Raw genomic sequence first — 20,940 nt, 5'->3', positions numbered from 1 at the left:
ACTTAAAGGAGGCACCGAGACTGCTGTTTTCCTCCACGTTATTTGAGAAGACTCTTTTACCCTTGGTAGGTGAAGTGGTAACTTGGTGTCATGATGTCTTGGCTGCAGGATGGAGATCAACAAGCTGACACTCAGTGAAGATAGTAGGTAATTTTTCTGTGCATATATATTTCTCATCTGGCATTAAAACCTACTGCTAATATCTGTACACAATACAGGTTTTTAACTAGTGCGTGATACTGTGATTAAGGATAACTGTGAAGGTAAAATGTGAGTTAAAGTCAATTCACGTTCAGATCATAGTTCCCTAGAGTCTGAGGACAGAAGGGATCTACTAAAGTAATCTGACCACTAAGCAGTGGTAATTCATTCAGTTAGTCTGCTAGATTGCTGGGCTGAACCAGAATGTCAGAAAGGTGATTCACCTTGATTTGAAGACAAAATAATCCACCATTTGCCTAGGTACTGAATTTCAGTCCCTAATGTGGTTTCTCTGCTTGGTTTAAGCTGAACCTCTGGCGCTGGCTTTTAGCCCCTGGCTCTTCTGCCTCCCTTTGCTGTAAAGAACAAGCAGCAGCATCCAGCATTTCTCTCTGGGAAGAGCTTCCTACCCTGTAATCAGGTTATGTCTGAAGGCAGCTTGGTTTAGCAATAAGGGCGCTATCAGTGAGACCAGTTCAAGTGCTCCCTCAGTGTCGGTAGAGCCCTAAACACTCAGCAAGAGTAAGCTGAGCTGAAATTACAGCAGGAGTAGCTCAGCTGCTAGTTGCTGTTTCTGTGCTCTGGAGAGCTTTCCCTTAAGGAATGTCGGTGGATGGGATCATGGTTTTGAAGTGGTGGCAGCTCATGCAGGTTAAAGGCAGAAGTTGCCTCTTGTATGGTGGGATGCCAGTCCTTCTTCAAAAAAAACTGTTCAGTCATGGTGCCTGTAGGAAGCCTTGGATTGCTGGCTTCCAAATGCATGCTCTTAACAAGGTCATGCAGCTTAATCTTTCTGTTCAACTGGTGTGTGTCTCAATTGTCTGGGAAATGACAAAAATCCGCTTGTTCCTGTGGTGGTGGTGTCCAGCAGCGAATAGAAGTGTATTTCCAGCCATTAAATCTGCTTGGGGTCTGTCAGGCTACCCACCCACGCTTGGCAAATACCAAGCATTTGGCTTCAAACCCTGCTTTTAAAGGGAGCTTCCAGGCATGCCCTAACCTGTGGTGATACCATAAGGCCAACCCAAAGGAATCCTCGTGCAGTGTAAATATAATTGTGGAGACCAGCACAGCCACAGGTACACACCTGGGAGCCTCTTGTGCTGCAGCCTGTGTGCTGGAGAGCATCCCTAATCGGGCAAGCAGCAATGCTGCATGTGGCGAGGACGTATGGCTGCTCTGGGCTGAAGAGGGTGGGGGGATCACAAAGCCTGGAATGAATGGGGAAAAGAAGTAATTTCATGCACACAAAAGTAGAAATTCATCCAAGCTGTCCCTATGCAACCTGGTTCCTTCAGGCCACCTTTCATCTTTCTAGTTATTGTTCCCTTTTATGCCATGTTGGGGGACACATTCATTTTACTCTGGCTTTTTCTGCACTTCAGGGCCAGAGCATGATCTAAGAGGAGGCCTGCAATATATAGGGAGAAAAAGAAGGCAGCTGTGAGAAGCGATGGACATAAGAACAAATCCAACATCAGTAGAAACACGCAGTTTAAAGGGCCTTCTCTCATCCTGTCGGTGTGGGTAGCGTATAGCTGAGTCACTGACTCCGTTTCTCCTCCTCTGTGACAGGCTTTCTCAGTCCAGTGCCAGAGGACTGCTCTGGCGCACCCCTTCACTTTGCTAGCCCAAATGCTGGTTGTCAAAATGGCTGTGGTCACTTACGCTTGTATGCGGTTGTCCATCGTTGGCATGCACTAGGGTGGATGTGTGTGTATAACTAGACAAGTTGCACCATGAAAATATTAAAGATCTCTCTCTGGAAAGAGGCTGTAGACCTGCTTGATCTCTTGAGCAATGTCAGAGCTGTGCTGCAGTATACTGGCCCAGTGTGACCAATGTATATACACATTTCATACAGTCGCTCTTCAGAAGCTGATCAGATCTCTTGACTATTGCTTCCTCTGGTGGGATGGCTTATCAAAACCAGCCCCTACTGAACAGTAACTTACTAGGTGGGGGGCTCTTGATGTTTTGTGGAAACGTAGGTGTTTGTAGTACTTCCGAGGTGGAAAGGATACAATCAGTTGCCATTTGTGGCTACCTCAGCAAGTAATCTCTTGTTATTTCTTATATAAACTGTGGAAACTATTAACTTAAAGGCAGAGATAATAGAAAATTTGCCATCTGGATTGAACATGGTTTGTACACTTCCTTTTGTATTTCAATGTAATAGTTTTTACGTTTGCTTCCTGTGTAAACTGCAGAGACTCGAGAAGACTGGAGACTTGAAATATTTCTTATTTGTACCAAATCAGCCAAGCTCTGCATCGAACTCTGAATTGGTATTAGGAGGTGGGAGTTGTGAAGGGTGCTAGGTGGGAAAATGATGGGATTTCCTGGGCTGCAGAGAGCTCTCCACTGTCTCATGTGGAAAAGAAAGGTCGTTCAGAAGTTGTTGGGTTTTTGGTTTTTTTTTTTTGGAAGCTGTCAGTTTAGAAGTTTGAGTAAGGTGAAAACCTCAGTCTCAGGAAGAAGAAGAGCCCTGATGAATTATATGAGCACATGCAGAATTAGCCCTTTTTGCTGCCTGTTGCTGTTAACACTGTTCAACAGCTCACACTCCTTTCCAGGGGGACTCTGCTCTGCATCCTTGCCAAGTGGAAGATGTGGGGGGAAAGGAGTGAAGGGCTCATCCCCTTGTAGTACAAGCTTAGAGAAGTCTGTGCATAAGGCTAGTTTATTTTTTAAATATTATTATGGAAATGCATTAAAAAAAAGAAAGAATGCTTTGGAGCTGTCGGAGGTATCCCACTCACCCCTGTCACGCTGTGCATCCTGACCCCCTTTTCTTCCCCCAGTTGCATCTTCACATCACGGCAGGGAAGCAAGGGCACCTGGAGGAACGCAGAGGAGGGAAGTGCCATTTGCTGCTGCAGCAGTGGGACAGCCTCACCGTAAGTTAGCCTGACCTCGGTGGGCACTGGAAACTTCAGAGGGGCTCTATTAATTGTTGGTTGAAAAATGCTGTGGAATTGGGTGGTCTGTATAGAAGTCTGTTTGAAAAGGAAAAAAAAAAAAAGCCCCAAAGCCTGCAAGCTTGGCTTCATTTTGTGCAGGTTTTTTCTTAGGTTATCATGGCTGGATTTAATGGGCCAAATTCTTTACTTTCTCAAGTAGGTAATAGTGGAGTCGTCCAGTCAGGGTTGCTCTGAGCTTGTGCTGCACTGAAATCTGAATCTGGCCCTGCAGCTTTATTAAGAAAAGTAAATGCGAACACTCACTGATACAAAGGAGAAGAAAAATATCTGCATTGTGTGAGTGGGGAGGAGGCTGCTGCAGTTCTGTCTCTGAAGGGCTTGTTATTAATTAGCTGTGTGCACAATAAGTGCTTCTCTGGAGAATGAATGAGGTGCTGTAGCCTCCCTCTGCAACCCTACCCTTTGCAACAAAATTAGTGTTGGGGAGCGAGGGGGGAGCATATTTGGGGTGGGTGGACTTCAGCTGCATGGGCTGGCAGGAAGAAAGCCCATGGTTTGGTGGTGTGTTTCAAACCTGGGGTCCTGCACCGATGGGTTTCTGGTGTTATTGCTGCAGGATGTCTCTCAGTTGCCAGTTCGTTTTTTCCAATTACTGGAGCCTCATTAGGTGATTGCAAAGTTGTGGGTTACATTCCTTTGCCAGGAAGAATCCTGGAGAAATCTTGCATTTTTCCTCATGTGGGCTTCTTTCAGTGAAACAGATAAATTTCAGCCCTGGCACAAGTCTGCTGAAGTTGAAGCGCTCCCGTTCGGTGCATTTCAGCTTCACTGAGATCAATGATGTTGCACGGGAAGAAATTGGGTCCTGTGGTGTCACAAATTGATGTGTGCCGACTCCCCCTGTAGCCCGCACCGGGCTGCGGGCCGCGGGAGCCGGTGCGCGGCGCCCAGCGCTGAGATCCGGAGGGCTGGCTGCTCTTGGAACCGGGCGGGCTCAGGAAGAGGCTTTATTTGGGCTTGTCTGGGCTTGTCCGGGCCTGAGCCTGCCTTTGTCTCTGCGATCACAGGGATCTGAGTGGATCAAAGAGGATCTGCCTCTGCGATTTACAGCTGCTTTGCTGACGAGACCTGCTTGAGAGACCCCAGCAGCAATCCACTAAACGGGGCCTTTCTGACCTTTCAGGTAAGTGCAGCCTGTGTGTCTGTACCGCTGCGGGCAGATGTACTGTATGTAGCTGCCGGTGTTATGCTCTCTGCCAGCTTTTCTGCAGAGCCTGTCTGTGTCTGAGTGGGGCTGTGGAAGGTGGTGGTGGTCTGTGCAAAAAAGTACTGATAGGTAAGCTTTCAGAGGTCTTGGAAGTCATGTAGGAGGGTGTTACAGTAACTGCCCTTGCTAGTCTGTTGTGTTGGGGTACAGGGTGTTTCCTTTTCCTTTTTTTTCCTTTCCTCTTCTGTAGCCCTCTTCCTTCAAGCCCTTCATACACAAATGCACATTGGAGTTGGGGTACTGGTGAGTGTCTAGTTTTTGAGGGATCCCAGAAAGTGATAGCACCCAAAAAAGCAGCAGTGTGCTCACACTATCTGAACGTGCTGCAGCTGTACAGGGAAAGCTGAGGATGCTACTTAGCAGCTTGAGTCTAGTGAGTAGTAAGTGATTCTGGTGAGTTACTTGTCTGGCTTCTACATCCAGGAGACGAGGTAACTGAATTCATGTGGTGGTAGCCACTCTGTGGTTCATTGCCATGTCTAGCATTTACGTAGGGGAACATGGAAGCTGAATCCCTAATTCTTTGCTCTTTGCAAGGAGCTGGCAGCTTCCCCCCTCTCCTGCTACACTTAGGATGGAGAGGACAGTTTGTGCTATTTCCAGTGTTGTTACCTGGCTCAACACATTGCTTCCACATTCATTTTGTAATGGAAAGGATAAATAATATGCTGGTATCGCCTGATGCTCATATGGGGGAAGAAAGCTGCATTATGCTGTGTCTGGCTGTGTTCCCCACTGCCCCTGTTCAGTCTTCCTGAACACTGGCAAAGTGAAGCTTGGTTTTACCTGTGTCTGAGTGCCCGATGCATCACTCACCTGCTTATCATGAGGTTTCAGGTGTCTGTGCAAACTGCCAATGGGATTATCTATTATCTAGCTAACTGTTACATTATCTAGGAGATGGGCCTTTCCATTACTTAGGAAGGGCTAGCTCAGATAAGAATTAAAAAAAGACACAATTTCAGATTCGAGGTAAGTACATACCAGTCCATTAGGGCTAATCCTCTACACCAGCACAGATCTGGGGTCAGGGTTTGGTGTTATTTCCCCTGCTACCTTTCAGGGGCATCTCAGCAGAGCAGGGGGGGTGACTGGATATGAAGTTTTCTTCTGTATTTTGAAGACAGGCCCACCCATGCTTACCTTTCTCATATCCTTGATCCAGAAGGTATTCATTTATAAGCAACCTACCTCTTGTCTGTACAGTCTGTTTTGATATTTTATTAGCTGTGTATATGCTAGTGTGTTCTGGAACTTTTACCTACTGAGGGTGAGTTTGGTTGATTGTTACTGGCTTCATAATTTTTTAGTGGTGTGAGGTGCTTTTTTTTGTTTTGTTTAGTAGACCAGAGATACGAAGGGTTATTTTGCAGGACCTGAAAGTAAACATGTGATATTTGGTTATAATGAATGCCACTTTATTCTAGTGACTACTTTGCTTCTACCATTGATGGTATTGGCAACCAGTAATGTTAAAGGTGCACCATTCCAGCAAGGAGTTATATTTGCACGTTTTTACATTTGCGGGGAGCTGCAGGGAGTTTCAGATTGGGCCTTTACCCTTCTAATGCTGACAGTTCCAGTGGGCACATTGGTCAGACTGAAGCTTTTCTATTCTCTGAAGAACTTCTAGTCTAACAGAGTAACCTACCTTGTGGATGGGGTTGCATCTAGGACTCTGCTTCAGGCCTAATGAGTGCAACAAAGCCATGTGCACAGTGAATCTGTTGGCTCTGGGAAATGACCTGCTCAGCCTAAATTCCAAACAGGGCAAGAGGGGCAAAGGATTCTTAATAATGAGGCTCCTTTTTTCTTCCTTCCACTTGCTGCCCTCTGCACCTGACCCAAGGATGCTGAGTACAGGCAGTTCTGGTGACCACACTTATGTCTTGTCATCTCACACTGTTTTGTCCCCCAAGAGAAAGTTAATTGACCTATTTTAAGTAGCTTCAGAAAGCCGAGGCACAAAGAAAATATTTGAGTGGGTGATGGTGGAGCAATAACATGAGGCTAAAGTCACTGCTTGGGCAACTCCACTGATTTTGGTGGAGTAATGCTGGGGATGCTCGTTGCTTTCTCCCTTTGTCTCCAGATTGAGATTCTCTAAAACTAGTTTTGTGGGTTTGGGGGGCTTTTTAACATTCTTCTCCCTTAAAAAGGCTGACAAAAACATGTATCTAGACAGACAGAACTATGGATAAGCTTTAGGGAGGGCGTTCGATCAGAGCAGGAAAAGAAACTCCTCTGAAAACAGTAGCTTATAAATGGTCTATTGCTGCTAGCTGACGGTTGTATTCTCTAATGTTTTGCTCTGTTTCCATCTGTTCTGTATCATGGAGGATGGACAGGCTTATGACGTAAGTGACACAATAGCAGATTTCATACCAATAAGGAGAAGAGAACTTTTTTCTGTCCTGGCCTATTGACATCTCAGTGCAAGTACCTTGTCTCAAAGTGTGGGGGAACTAGAGGATTTTTAGTACAGATTTTTCAAAATATTTTCCTTTTGCTCACTTATACTATGGCCTTGGAAGAAAACTGGTTAAATGAGAAACAAAACATCAGTGCTTTCTTGCTGAAAAGATGTCAATCCTCCTGTTTCTAAAAAACCCAGTTATTTCTGCTTGTTCTCTACAGCTGGATGGAGAGGACTTCTCCTCAGCAGGTTTCCTTGTATGACTGGGATCTGATTTTGAGTATATGATGAAACTTGCTAGTCCATTTTGTAGGCAAGTCTGTGTTTCCTTGTATTTTGAAGGTAGAACACCAGTAATCTTCCAGTAACTGGTACAGACCATCTCTTAATGCAAATGGAGAGAAGTTAATAACACATGAGCCATTGTTTTGTTTCCAAAGAGAGACTCAGCTGAAGGGGCTTATACAACTTATAATTCGAGCCTTCAGTTTTATGTATTTTTTTTCTATTTGCATTTGAATGTATTGTAGGAGCAGTGACCAGGCATCCAAACTATGCCCAGCCTGTCTGAAGCAACCTTCTCCCTGAAACAAGAATCCTTCACTCGGTGGACAAGAGAAGGCTTTGGTAAGAGGAATTAGAGTAAACAAATTGTATACTGCTGAAAATGGAGTTTGAATCTTTTTCACTCGAGCCTTCCTGTAGATGTTCTCCCCTGGTGATGTGGGTCTACTGTTACACCTCTTTACAAGGGAAGCAGCTAAGGTGGAGGACTCTTACCTTGTCTAGAATGTTGCAGTGCACTCATGATGAATTGAAATGAGTCTTACAAGGGGTAATAGTCTTTTCTCTTGTGCAACTAGGTAACACCCATGTCAAGTTTTGCTAAATGCAGGCTTCATTCACCTCAGAAGCCAGGATGAAGCTCGATGCAGGAGCAATGTCTGGCACAGTTTCAGTACAAGTAACCTTAGGCAGGGGAATTGTGGGGAGGAAGATGTGCTTTTGGGGAGCATCTGAGAGTAACTTCCCTAGTTGTGTTGCAAGCATCCTATTGCCCTGTCACCAGCTTTGGTGTCACAATGTGTGTATCATCTCCTTGGGCAGATGGGAAGGCCAGATAACATGCTGATAATAATCCTGATCTTCAATTCTCCCTGCATGCTTTGGTGGTGCATGGTGAGCATCTCTCAGTGTAGAGGATGGTGACAACTTCAGCCAGTGGTGCATGGGAGTCTTCTGAAGTTCTCTGGCTGTTGTGGTGAGTTGGATGACGGAGCAGTAGTGGGCATCAAAATGTAAATTGCACTAATGCAAGGGGAGAAGCTGTGCAGGCAGCAGACCCTGTTTGACACTTTGCCTCTTGCTTTGAGGCAAAGATGTACAAGTGGGTGGGTCTGGCCTTAGAAGAAGAGAGGCATGTACAGAAGGAGACTCTAAAGATCCCTCAAAGTCCTGATAAAGGAGGAGCCTGAGCTTAACAAGCCAGAAAGGACAGAACTGCTGTGACAGTAAAATCTCTGCTATGAATCAGCCTGGCAGTGTCCTCTCTGTCCCAGCAGACTGAACTGGGGGGACAGGTCAGGAACTTCTTGGGTTGGATAAGCTTGTCTTTCCCAGGCCCATCTAGGCTATAAAACCACAGGTTTTTGCTGTTTTGGACTGATGTGCTAGAGTAGACATGGGGCTACTGACAGCTATGACTCTGGGTTTATGATCTGTGGCTAATGCTTGCGCATTGCTTGGTTAATGAGTCATGGGTGCTTACGTGTGGCTTATGGTCCTCTGAAATCTGCAGTGCACTGGGCTCTGCCCAGGCCTCTCCCAAGGTACTGAATCAGCAGAACCCCTAAATAGGCTGCTCTTCTTGGCTTATACTGACTGCTGCAGAGTGAAGCCAGCTAGGAAAAGGGGTAGCCTTGCTTCCAGGAGCTACGGCAGCGTTGGAGCCTTGATGAGGCTATCTGCCATGCTTTACTCTTCTGCACAACTCACTGCTGGAAAGTACTTTTGTCTACCCAAAAATTAATGGCATTTATGTAGATGTAGTACCTAGCTGAGCTGCTAGTAGAACTGAGCTGTTTGTGTAAGCTCTGAAATGACAGCTCCTTAAAGACCTTCTCTAAGATGCTGTAAGGGGAGAACCAATGTTTATGGTATTCGACAAATGACCACAGAGCAGGTTTAACAGAACATTTTTGCTTCTGCTTAGACCTTTGGGTGATGAAGTTCATTCTGACTGTGTGTTTTATTTAAGTTAGATAAGATATGGGGAGGGAATTGTGTAAAGGGAAGGGAAGAGATAACATGCAGTAAGTTCAATGTGTGAAATATGACGGTGCATCTGCTTTCTTGGTAACACAACTGCTAGGTGCTCTTCCAGCCAGTGAGACTGGACTACTTTAAAGAGCTTGCAGTCAAAGTTGAGATGTTGCTGCTGGACATCTCTGATCTCATTTGGGAGAGAAGAGGGGGAAAAAAGGTAATGAAAACTTCATGAAATATTGTTATTACAAGGGGAAGAACAGAATTTACTAGAATGCAGAGAGCAGAGGGCTTTTTTGCTTCATGTAAAAAGAAAAATAAAATCTGAAAGGAAGAAGTTGCGGTGAATCTGGCAAAGAATGTTTAACTCTGCTGTGGAAGAAGGCACAAGTCTGGTGTACTCTGTGTGTGTGCACATGTTTGTCACTGCACAGTATGTGGAGAAATTCATTAAGTGATGTGTATATTAATTCCGTGGCTTTAACTCGTTTTGATGCGGGATTTAATATTGCTTAAGCCAGTGCTATTAGCTAGGCCCAATGCGATCCCAAATTTCACTGGGTGAAAATTCACTTGGATGAGATGTGGTAGATTTTAAGCATGATGCCTTTTAAGGAATGGGAGGAGATGGTTGCCCTAGATTTTCTTCATATCATCCTTAACTGTACCATGTTCTATGGAATTTTTGTGTCTGTATTTCCTGGAGTACATAGCTGTCCTGCAGATCTCAGTACTGTGAAAACCTGAACTCCTTCCTGAATTTCCCCTGTTATATCTGAGAGCTTTTGTGCTTCTCAGAGTGCAGGAAAGTTTGCGGACAGAAGCTACTGAGCGCAGATCTGGCTTCCATCTGCAACCTGATCCCAGGGCTACAAAACTGCTGCTGCTTTTTCACTTGTCACCTGCAATAAGACGAAAATAGCCTGTTACCCGAATGGCTGTGTCCCTCTGAGCTGAGCGACTAGCTGAAAATCAGTAGGGTTAGGAATGCAGCTGTCCTACAGGTAGAAATGCTGACCAAACTCAGACTAGGACTCTATCTTTTCCTCTGTCATTCTGTCACCTATCGTGCATAATATTTGCCTGCCTTGCTGTGTTTTACAGAAGGGAATTGCTAGTACTGTCTATTCTTTTCTTAGTTCTGCTTTGTTTTAGAGAGCCTGTGACTCACTGCAAAGGTATTGTCCCATTTCCTTATTAGCTGTGAGGTTGGCGTGCAGGAGTGGTGGCAGTAGGTGGGGTGGAGTCGTAGCTATATCAAGAAAAGGCGGAACTGTCTGAGTTTGCAGTGAGTCTGAATTATGGAGCAGGTGTCTGCACCGCTCTGGAGCCTGCGCTCAGCTTGCTTGTGGTGTATCAGACCTAGCTGGGCTCACTTGGGAGCTTGGATGGACTTTGGGTACCGCTGCCAGCTGGATCATCTCCTACCACAGAACTGTAAGAAACTGGTAAATGTCTTTCCTATCTAAGGTCATGTCAATACATCTCATAAAGAAAGTTTCTGCTGTATGATTGATTAAAAAAAAAAAGGCAAACAAGAGTTGTTAAGCAGCTTGTGTCCTATATTTGGGGAATTAGGATGCTATAGGGAGTTTGGAGGAGGAAAAAGTGACAGGGAAAAGTGTGATAATAACAATGCTTAATACACATAGCCAGGAGTCATAGCCTAGAACCATTTGCTGGTTGACTTGGTGGCATACCGCAGGAGTTGCAGTAGAAGATGGGATAATACAGCACTAGTTTGAAAATTTTTGGAGAGACTAACCCAAAACCCAGGATCCGCATATCATAGGACTTGTAGCAAATCAAAGTCAGAATTTATCAAATGTGTTCTTATATTGAAAAGGGAAACCTGCCTGTAAGGTTGTAAGTCAGGAAAACTGACTGTATTTGGAGAAGCAATACACTTCCTCTCCTACCTAAAGGTTCATAATAGGAAAGACTGACACCTCCTTTGGGAGAAAGGAGAGAACTTGTTCTTGCTCTGCAACCACCACTAGTGGTTTGGTATAGTTTTAAGATGATTTTTCTCTGGGATGTCAGTTCATCCTAGTAAGCATAATAGACTCAGCTAGACATTACTTCTAATTCTATGGTTTAGAAATAGACAGGGTTGATTAGAACAGCCTGTATAAAGGCATTGAGCATCCTGATCTAGTTTTGAAGTTAGCCTTGTTTAAAATAGGCAGTTGAACTAGCTGATATCCAGGAGTCTCTTCCAACCTAAATCTTTCTGAAGTTTGAAAACTGTTATCTCATCTTTTTCATTTAAGCTTTCTCCTGTTGCTGAGTTTCACCCACAGATTTCACAGATGAAAAATCAGCTTTGGTCTGCCTTAAAACAGGAAGTATTTGGAGCCTCCAGTGACAGAGGGTCTGTTTGCATCAGGCTTCCAGCAGGAGTTGCTCAAATCTTCAGAGAAACTTTGTGTAATTCTTCAGGTAGTAGCTCAAGGCTTGTGACTAGGTCAGTCATAGCTTAAAACTCCTCTTGTTGACAATAGGAGGATGACACAATGCTGGGAATGAACTTGAATAAATGAAGCTTATGGTATCACATATTTCAGTGATGACAAAATGATTGCTGCAGATCTTACCTGGCAGGACTTTTTACCTTTCTTGGAATGCAGTATTTCTGTAACAGGAGAATATTTCTATCCTCCACACCCATCAGCTTGTTGTTTTATAGTAGTGATTGCTTTATAGGCTAATTCCTTGTAGGCAATTCCCTAAAGCAGAATGCTTTCCATAAATGCACAATCACAATAAATTTGCCAGGTACTTGAACTAAAGGGAGGAGAAAAGGATTTGCTGTTAGGCAAGCTGCTGAAACAGAAAAGTTGCTCCGCTTATTGGCCAGCACCTTTGCAGAGGTCTCTTCTAACTCTGAACTAGCTAAGTTGTTTGGTTTCCCTGTAAGACTTCAAAGCTGTCCCTGAGTCAGTCATCCCTAGCAATACAGCTTCTGACCATTTAGAAATAAGAGCAAACTCAGGAGCTGGATAACTTTCTTCAGTATTGCAAATGCTTGCCTTTCCTGCAGCCACAGCAGTGAATAACCAGTTAATTGATTCTAGGTCTCTGCGGAGGGGATGCTTGTCTGTACCTTAGCTTTTGCTGCATAGTTCTCAAACTGGGCTTGTAGAACTTGAGGGATCCTTACCTGATTGCCAGTTTGTTTGGATTCCACATGATGGTAAATCCCATTGGCATCTCTAGAGGAGGCTTGTGGATTTCTTATTTGTGGGGAAAAAGACTCATGTCTATTGTCGCAGACTCATGTAATTAAAAAGTTTGAGTTGCAGCTTGTATGTTCTCTCCAGATACATCAATAGGAAGGGTGGAGAAGGATGCTCCTACATACCTGCCTGTGATAAGATTTCATTTATACTTAATACCATGAAGATTTTTGTCCATATTAAGGAAAGATGATGTTTTTCTAAGATGACTCTGCATCTTAGGGATTTGGGAGAAAGGAGTTAATATCTTGTCTCATGCAACACAGTTGTTAATGTTAGAGCAGAATAAACTCTTTAGGGGTAGAGATGCATTCTTCTACTGTATCACTGCACTAGTGCCTAGGCCAGCAGTCCCCATTCAGTTGATATTTTAGATTGTACCATAAAAAAACATAATGAGTTGCACTAATTTAATAGATACTGTCTAGATTTATTGAGATCTTTGGCTGCCAGGAGCAGGACTCAATGGATTAGATCCAACTGAGACATACATTTGCATCTAGATGCTGGCCCCTTGCAGCTGAAGGCTTGAGTAGATTTGTTCAGACCAGCTGAGTGGTACTGGTGTGGCATGCTGCACTCCTCTTTCCTACTCTGGGTGTTGGGCACGTATTTTTTGGGGCTGCCCTTCCTGCGAGGCTTGAATACAAGGGTGGTACACATGCTGCTCCGTGTTCTCCCGGAGTGTTTCAGTTGGATGACTTGTTTCCTCCTTTCCTAAAGCACTAGGAGTTCTTATAGGTAGCAAGCAGCAGAGCGGAGCTAAAATGATTTGAAAAATTAAAAGCAGGATCATTATCCTGCTGCATAGATACAAGGTGGTTTGCCAAAGCATCTTTTCCCTTGCCCTGTCGTGCTTAATTTTTAGTGGCTCAAAGGAGAGTTTTACAGTTCCCAAAACAGCAATTCTGCAGTTTTGTATGTCCCTGAAGGAGGATGAAAGATGAGGTAGTATCTTCCTCTTCTGTACCAGATTGTTTTGCTCTCCTATAGCTGTGCTTGTCCCTGACCTGTTAATTGCCTTTGAGATAGTCTGGTTTGTTCTGATCCTGATGGGAAATGTTGGAGGGATGATTAGGTCATTGTTTAAACAAGACAGTTCCAGAGTGGGACACGTTTTCAGGGCAAGAAGGTGGGTATTGTTGTCAAGTCGTGATTTTGATGTTTTGGAATTATTTGCTTTTTTCCTTAGGGTGAAAAGGTTACAGTCAAGAAGTGATTTGTTAATTCTGTCTCCTGAGACACAGGGAATGGAGCCCTTGTTCTATTACCACACTGCCTGGTGGGTATTATTGTTCTCTGCTGTGCTGGTTTGATTGGCGTGCAGTCACAGCACTTCATTTCACCTTTGTCGGACTCCTTTGATATTATATAGAGAGCATGAGCTTTTCCCATCACCTGCACTGCTGTCCTGACAATAGAAGCCACTGAACTTTATCTCGTGACTCTTGCAATAAACCCAACAGGTTTGTCTCGGGTTACTATGTCTTGAAAAAACATATGCTCCCAAATGCTGGCCATTCTGAAGACTCGGTGATAGCCAGGAGTTTGGGATTTTAACGTCTGCTTTTGTTTGAAGTGTTTCCAATTCTTGCCTTTCAGTTGGTGCTCATGCCTTTCTTTGCAGGATGGCAGGTTTCTGTAACTTGCTGGAAGATGAAATATAGTTTCACTGTGAGCAAAACAGGGGGAGAGCAAGAAAGAATCGAGAGTCTCAGCTCGCTCTGTCTTGCTATCCAAACACAAACCAAATTCCTGAGTTTTTGGAATGAAACCTGGCACATTAGGAGGGGGAATGGATGGCTTAGATGTCTCGGAATATACAGATGTATTGTTGCCAGTGGATCACTGAAAGAAATTAGAGGCTGATAAAAGCCGGTGAGCTTCTAGTCATGCAGCACGTTTTACTTTTATACTCAAGTGTTGCACAAGAGGCCCTCGAGTAATAACCTGCTTTTGAGGCTATGATGCAAGAGTTAAGGAATTGCTTTGCCCTGAAGGTTGTCTTCTCACGTGTTCATGTGTTTCCAGGAACCGAGGATTGCAGGAATGCTAGATAACACCGTATCTTGTGTATCTCAGGCTGTTCCACATGTATAATAGGGAAGTCAAATGGCTTTAGTACAAATAAGTACTGGTCCTTTTTTCATTTGTGTTGCAGATGATTGTGTTCCCAGTGAATTCTCTTTCTGTCTAACATATCATACGTGTGACCTGAGCGCAGAGCTGTGCAGTCAAGTGAACCCACCAGGAGTTTAAACAGTTTTGTGTCTTAAACCGTTAAGCATCTGGAAACACTTTATTGTTCCACTGTCTTGCCTGAATTGTGGTGTGTGAAACTTGGGAACTCATTGAGATAAATATGGATTGCAGACAAGTAAGCTGGGTTTATCTTGTTAATATTTCTAATTCTTAGAGGCCTTAACTAAGATTGGGGGTAAGGGACAGGGTAACTGTCAACTTATGGTTTTGAGCCTCTTCTCCCTTGAAAGCTGTTTTCTTTAGTACTGCTGCGGTTGCTTCATTGACTCTTCGTTTGTCCCCAGACTCTTGCCTTCTGTGAATGAGAAGAGAGGAGGAGCTCGAACAACCTGCCCTAACTTCCCTCCTTGCGTGATGCCAGCTGTGAGTGTTTCTTTGGCAGTGTCTTAGCTGGTTGTTGTGAACAATAGTCAAGGAAGCAATCAGCAAGTATACTGCCCTAGAAGTGCTGCACATTGTTGGGCCTGCCTCACCCCCCCTGGCTTTGAGAGGTGGATGGGGATCCAGGTTGGGATGCCGCCCGGGTGTACTGTGTTGCACTGGAGCTTGGGGTGTCTGATGGAGCGGAGGGCTGACGTGAGAAATGCCACAGGATGCTTGATGTGGTCACTGCATCAGAGATGAGAGGAAGAAAACAGAAGATAAACACGTTGCAGTTCAAGTTGCTTTGCTCTTTGTTTGTCCTTCCCACACGCATCTTCCTGAGAGTAAAAAGCCAGCTATTGTTATAACACGGCAAAAATGCAACACTAGATATTGAGAGCAACACTAGATATTGGGAGAAGGGCCTGCTTTTAGGAAGAATTCATCTGAGCCTCAATCTCGGGCTGGTAGTGACAAGCTAACTTGGCTTTGAACCTAGCATGGGAGCAACTCACCTGTAGTCACTATTTCTCCTGGGTGCTGGTCAGCAGCTATGAATTGCAAATACATGGAGTCAGGTGCCCAAAACTTAGCTGATCTTTCTGGGGAAGAATTAAATAGATTTTAATTATGTAATGAGACATTACTTCTTACCTTGTCTGGATAAGAGGGTGGCAAGGAGGATTTATGGAAAGGACAAATCTACGATATGGGATCGTTCTAAGGGAGGAAATGCAAGAGCACCCCAACCTTGGAAGAAAGAAAGGCCTTGCCTAAATCTTGTTTAAACTTCCAGTACTCACACAGAGGATAAGAGCTTACATCAGTTTTGATCAAACCAAGTTGGTTTTGTCTGTTGTCTGTGGCCCTCACCGACTTGGCATGAGCTGGGTGTAATAATCCAGGGACACTGGAGCTCCAACCCTCTTTAAAAAAACTAGCTGTGACTTTGGTTGCCCACACTTCTGTATGCCTCTTTTTTTTCCATACATGAACATAATTGCACCAGTTACAGGGAGTTGTGAAACTTCATGAACTGTCTATAAAAGTTCTACACTCAGAAGATGATGGGTGGCCAGAAGGGAGCACGGTATCCTTCTGTTAGAAATCTTCTGAAACTTCCTTTCTGCCTTTGCAGGATATTTGTCATGAGCCAGATGTTTTGAACTAGTACATCAGATTTCCTGATAAAATGCTACTTTTCTATGGCTTTTTAACTTTCAGATTTTCTCCTCGTTATGGAGCCAAAGATGACCATCAGTTCCAGGCTTTTTGGGGAGAAACAGGGTGTGGTGTTATAGGTAATGAGAATGGCTTAAAAAATATCATTGGAAGGTTGCCACGAAGATTGCTACAGAGAGTGCCTCTTTGTATTCTGCGTAAATGCCCTTTCTAGTGCCCTTTCCCAAAGTGCCACTGCTCCATACTTGAGTCTGAGCTGGGTGTTGGCTGAATGGAACTGGTGCAATGACTGGAATGTGGTTGGGGTGACAAACATGTGGGGCTTGTCCTGTCTCACTTAGCATGTAATTGCTGAGCAACTTCACCTGTGTTAATAAAGTCAATGACTTTGAATTCCAGGTTATAAGATAATATTCTGCTCTTCAAGTTTCCTGTACTTAACTTTGCAGTAGTGCTTAAACCAGGATGGCTAGTCGTGACTAACCATCCAGTTAACTTCTGTAAATATGTATTTCAAATAGTTCTGTTAAACGTGCTCGTGGCTACCTGGTAAAGAAGCAGGATGCAGACAGCATCATTGAATACCAAGTGGTGGTCTGGAGTTCTGCGTTGGGAATGTGACCACGGCTGACCTCTTAGTTGGATGAATGGTAGTGGCCGTGCACCAGTCTGCTGGGACCTGAGCAGTCAGCACGTGGGGAGAGAATCTGTAAATTGTTCAACACAAGTATTTTATGTCTGCCTTCAAAGAAGGAGGGTGAGGAGTATGATATGGTGCTTTACAACCCATTTTCAAGGTCATGTTTGGATTCTGGACTGTATATGTTGAGTGTCCTGTGTCAATGAAAGAAAGAATCTCCTGGGCAGTGTTGAGCTGTTTCCCTTTAGCAGAATTGTCTCCTTGCTTCTTCGCACTTCATCTGTTTCAAATAACTTGTGTGGAATAACTCGAGTGAGGCTTCTAGCTCAGTAGCCAGGGAAGCTGACATGCCTCATGGATTTTCCTACTTGAGGGTCTCATTATTAGCTTTTATATTCCTGTCTCATCTATGTTAAAACTACAGGCTGTAGGCAGACCTTTCTGTTGCAAAGTACAGTGTATACCTCCAGTTCAATTTACAGTAAAAGCTACACCCCGAAAATACTATTATTTGGCCTATTTTCCTGCTACTAAATATAAGATATGCAGTCCATACATTTTTATTATAGGTAATGAGAATGGCTAAAAAATAGCATTGAAAGATTGCTCTGAAGATCACTACAAAGAATGCCTCTTTTTATTCTAGTGCCCTTTCCTAAAGTGCCACGGCTCCATAGTTGAGTCTGAGCTGGGTGACCTTAAGACCAGGTCTCAAATGTAATATATTTTTTTTGTTCATGGCATACTGTTTCATTGTGAATATACAATATTAATACCTTTATTTTTCTCCATACAGCCACAGCATGAAGGAATATCCCATATTAATCTCCTAATTTAAATTTGAAATGAAAAACTATCACACCACTTGGAGCGTACTTTAATTCATTGATTGTGCTGGCTTGATTCCAGCAGTGTAACTAATTACATTCTGCCTGCAAAAAATTCTCATTGCTCATGGCTTTTTTGAGAGTTGCTGGCTTGAATTCTTCTGTGACCTCTGCAGGCTGACTACACATTTTTTGATGCTAATGGAAAACTGCTTAAAATGACTAAGCATCTCTCCTTGATGAAAGAAAAGCCGTTGGGCTTGCTAAACAGATCCGGAATAGTGCTTTGCTGGTAAGTGACGGGTGTGTCCTGTTCCAGCAGTGGCGTATACACACTCCGCTCTGCGGTTCGAGAGATGGAAGACGAAAGACCGCATAAATCCCAGGCTCATCTTGATCCAGCAGGTTTTTACACTGCCGTGCTTGCCTCAGGGCCATTCTAACCCAATGCCGAGCCTGCCAACTTGAAAACTTGTTGCTCTAACAGTTGCCTGTCACGTTGGTCTGGTTAAAGAAGATAAAGGGACTGCATGGTTCAGTCTCTTGAGAATCACAAGGAGCCAGGTTGGAGTAGCAGCTAACATGCCAAAGGTAGTACTCGGACACTGAAAGCAGAGCTGCCTGCCTTGGAGGGCATACTTCGATGTTACTGCTGAGCAACAGAGGGATGGGAAGCAGGAGAGTGGTGGGTATTAATCTAGAAGTAGCAGCAGCAGAGAAAGTCACGGTATTTGGTCTTGCATAATCAAGACAAAATAGGAATTCATGTAGCATTTGTTAATTCCAGAGGACCTAGAAGGAATTTAAACTAACTAGTTACAAAACTATGAAACTTTGCTTTGTAGTTTCCCCCACAAGGAGAGTTGGGGAAAAGGGGACATATCCTTTATAGCTCCAAATTACTGTATTGGCTCTATGTTCTTCTGTGTGCATCGCAGTTCTGCTTCAGAAGGTCTATTCTCTGTGTGTAAAATGGCCTCCCACTGTGCCAAACTTCCAGCATGACTCTTCACAAGCAAATGTCAGATTCCTCCTAGTCGACTTGGTAGTACCTAGCTGTACTTGTTACAGAGCTGTCTTGACCCCAGTGTTTGCCAAATAAAACCTTTCAAGTCTCTGAAAATTTTTTTTCTGAGAAGACAAGCCACAGGAGAGTTGGCTATAGTGTCTGCACTTATTTTATGGACTGCCTTGTTGCTTAGTGTTCTTAATAGGTATGTAGGGGATGTATTTCCTTGTGGAACTTCTTCTAAATCTATTTGTAGAAGCTGTTGTCTAGAGGGGGCAGCTACTGAGAAATTGTTATGAAGGCTGTCAGTGATCATTTTGGAATTTCTTGAACAGCCCCAGATGTTTTTCATTAACACTATATTGAAAGCTGTCTGTATTAGTGTCTCTCCAAAATGCAATAGATGGGGTTAATAAAGTCAAGGATTAAGTCTTTAATCTGTGTCAGCACTGCTACAAATCTAGATTTTTTTTTTTTTGTCACATGCTAGAAAAAGCAACAAAGGACAAATATGAGGATTTTCGTCTCTCTCAGAAGCCTTCTTTAACCGTGCTTCCCTGGCTTCCTTTCAGCTGATGCAGTGACCCTAAGGATCAGGTGATGACTTAGAAAAATGGTCTGGTTCTCCTGGAAATGAAGAGCTCAGGTGCTGGTAAAACTGTTGGCTAGCTTTTTTTTATGGTGTTACGATTCCAGAGTTAGGTTTATGTTTCCGCAGAATCAGGGTTATGTTAACTCTTGGCTAGATGTTCTCCTATGTAAGTGTCTTGCATGGGAGTAGCCAGGCTCTGCAGAAGATCTGTGTCGGTGAAAGGTTATGTGCAATGCATTTAATTTTGCGTTCCTCTGAGAAGGGTGAGAGTTGGGTGTCTTATTGCTCCCAGGCTGAGCCCTGAGAAGCTAATGAGTACAAGAAACAGTTGTACTGACTTCCTTGAGAGGAACTGCATGGTCATTTGAAAACTAAAAGATTAAAGGGTTTTTGCCCAAACAGCCTCTAATGGCTGATTTAAAAACAAACAAACAAAAAACAGACAAACAAACAAACCTGGTTATTTCAGTACACACCTACTTTTTTATGGGTGTAATGAAACTGGACTCTACTTTTTTCCAAGCTCCTACTTGAAACCAATTCTATCTAAGCTGTGGGCATGAAGCAGGGATGGCAGAAGGTGACCGAGGCACATCTGCTGGTGCTGGAGCCATCTGCCTTCATCAGAGATAGAGATACCGTGGAGAAGCTCTTGTTAGATCAGGACAATGGTGATGGGAAAAATATTAGTGCCTGGAACAGCAGTGACCTCTTGTGGGTAGTGAGGCTGGCTGGGTACGCTGGCAGTTGGCACTTGGAGGATATTTTTCTGTTGTAATTATGTCTGTGGCCTTAAAGTGACTTTGGTAAAGGGAGCTCAGATACTCTTGGCTAGAAACAAACAGCTATAAATGGTGCAAGTCTTTTCTTCCTCACATGTATGTGCTCTGAAGCTGTGATTTGAAATAGTGTCCTAACTGATCAGGAGCAGCCCAGACTCCTCTGAACCCAAAGTTGGCCTTTGAGCACATCAGGGGAGTAAGATAGAGTGAGACCAGAACTTTTGCTCATGTACTTTTTCCATGAAGTGTCTTCATCTCTGATAAAAGCTGTCTCACTGATCTGGCACAAAATCAGGAGAGTAACACGGTAGTATGCAAACAAGCATTGTGGCTGTGATATGCAGCCGTACTGTGGGAGTCTCAGCTCCTCATAAGCACTTAAAAGCCCTAAGGCATATAACCAGGTTCCCAGTTAACTGAGAACTATGCCTCAGCCCAGTTTCCTAGCCAGCTGCAAAGGCAAAGTAAAAACTTCTTGTTGAAGCTTTTTTTTTTGAAAAGGTTATGTCAGTACATTCTATGTCACAGTTAGGGGAGGTGAATTTATGTAGTTACAGCTCAACTGATGCTTTGTGAGATGCAGGGTGTAGCCTGTGTGTCAGAAAGCTCTTTTAGTAGTTGGTGAGATAAATTCAAGTCGGGAAGAAAGACTTTCTGTGTCTTTCCACCAAATACCAGCTTGCTTCACCTTCCTATGCTTTAAGAGCATCTGAAGGTGAAATTCTCCAGGGAGAATTTTCATTCCGTATGTTGCTTTATGACAAGCTAGTTGCTTAGATTTTAACTTCTCTCTCCTCTGAGCTACACACAAAACTGCCTTTAAATTGTCATGTATCTTTGGGCAGTTTCCAAATATTTCTATTCTCTGGACAACTGCAGATTCCACGGGACTGAAGGTAGGAATGTCTATCTGGGCAGACAGCTGCACCGCTACCCTGCAGTTAGAAGGTAACAATATCAAGATCACGGGA

At 43.8% G+C, this 20,940-nt stretch overlaps 1 long non-coding RNA gene across 1 annotated transcript; it reads left to right on the top strand.

The window, feature by feature from the left end:
- The first annotated feature begins 3,080 nt into the window (after positions 1–3,080).
- LOC142092413 (uncharacterized) lies at positions 3,081–20,521 on the top strand. The gene is made up of 6 exons (XR_012677062.1): positions 3,081–3,101; positions 4,193–4,308; positions 7,339–7,435; positions 13,505–13,594; positions 14,474–14,689; positions 14,859–20,521. It is a non-coding gene; the product is annotated as an uncharacterized LOC142092413 (long non-coding RNA).
- Positions 20,522–20,940: the final 419 nt, after the last annotated feature.

This window comes from Calonectris borealis, chromosome 23 (genome assembly GCF_964195595.1).
Source record: "Calonectris borealis chromosome 23, bCalBor7.hap1.2, whole genome shotgun sequence".
NCBI lineage: Eukaryota > Metazoa > Chordata > Aves > Procellariiformes > Procellariidae > Calonectris > Calonectris borealis.
Note: the sequence above shows the minus strand (reverse complement) of the source record. Positions and strands in the feature narration are given on the sequence as shown.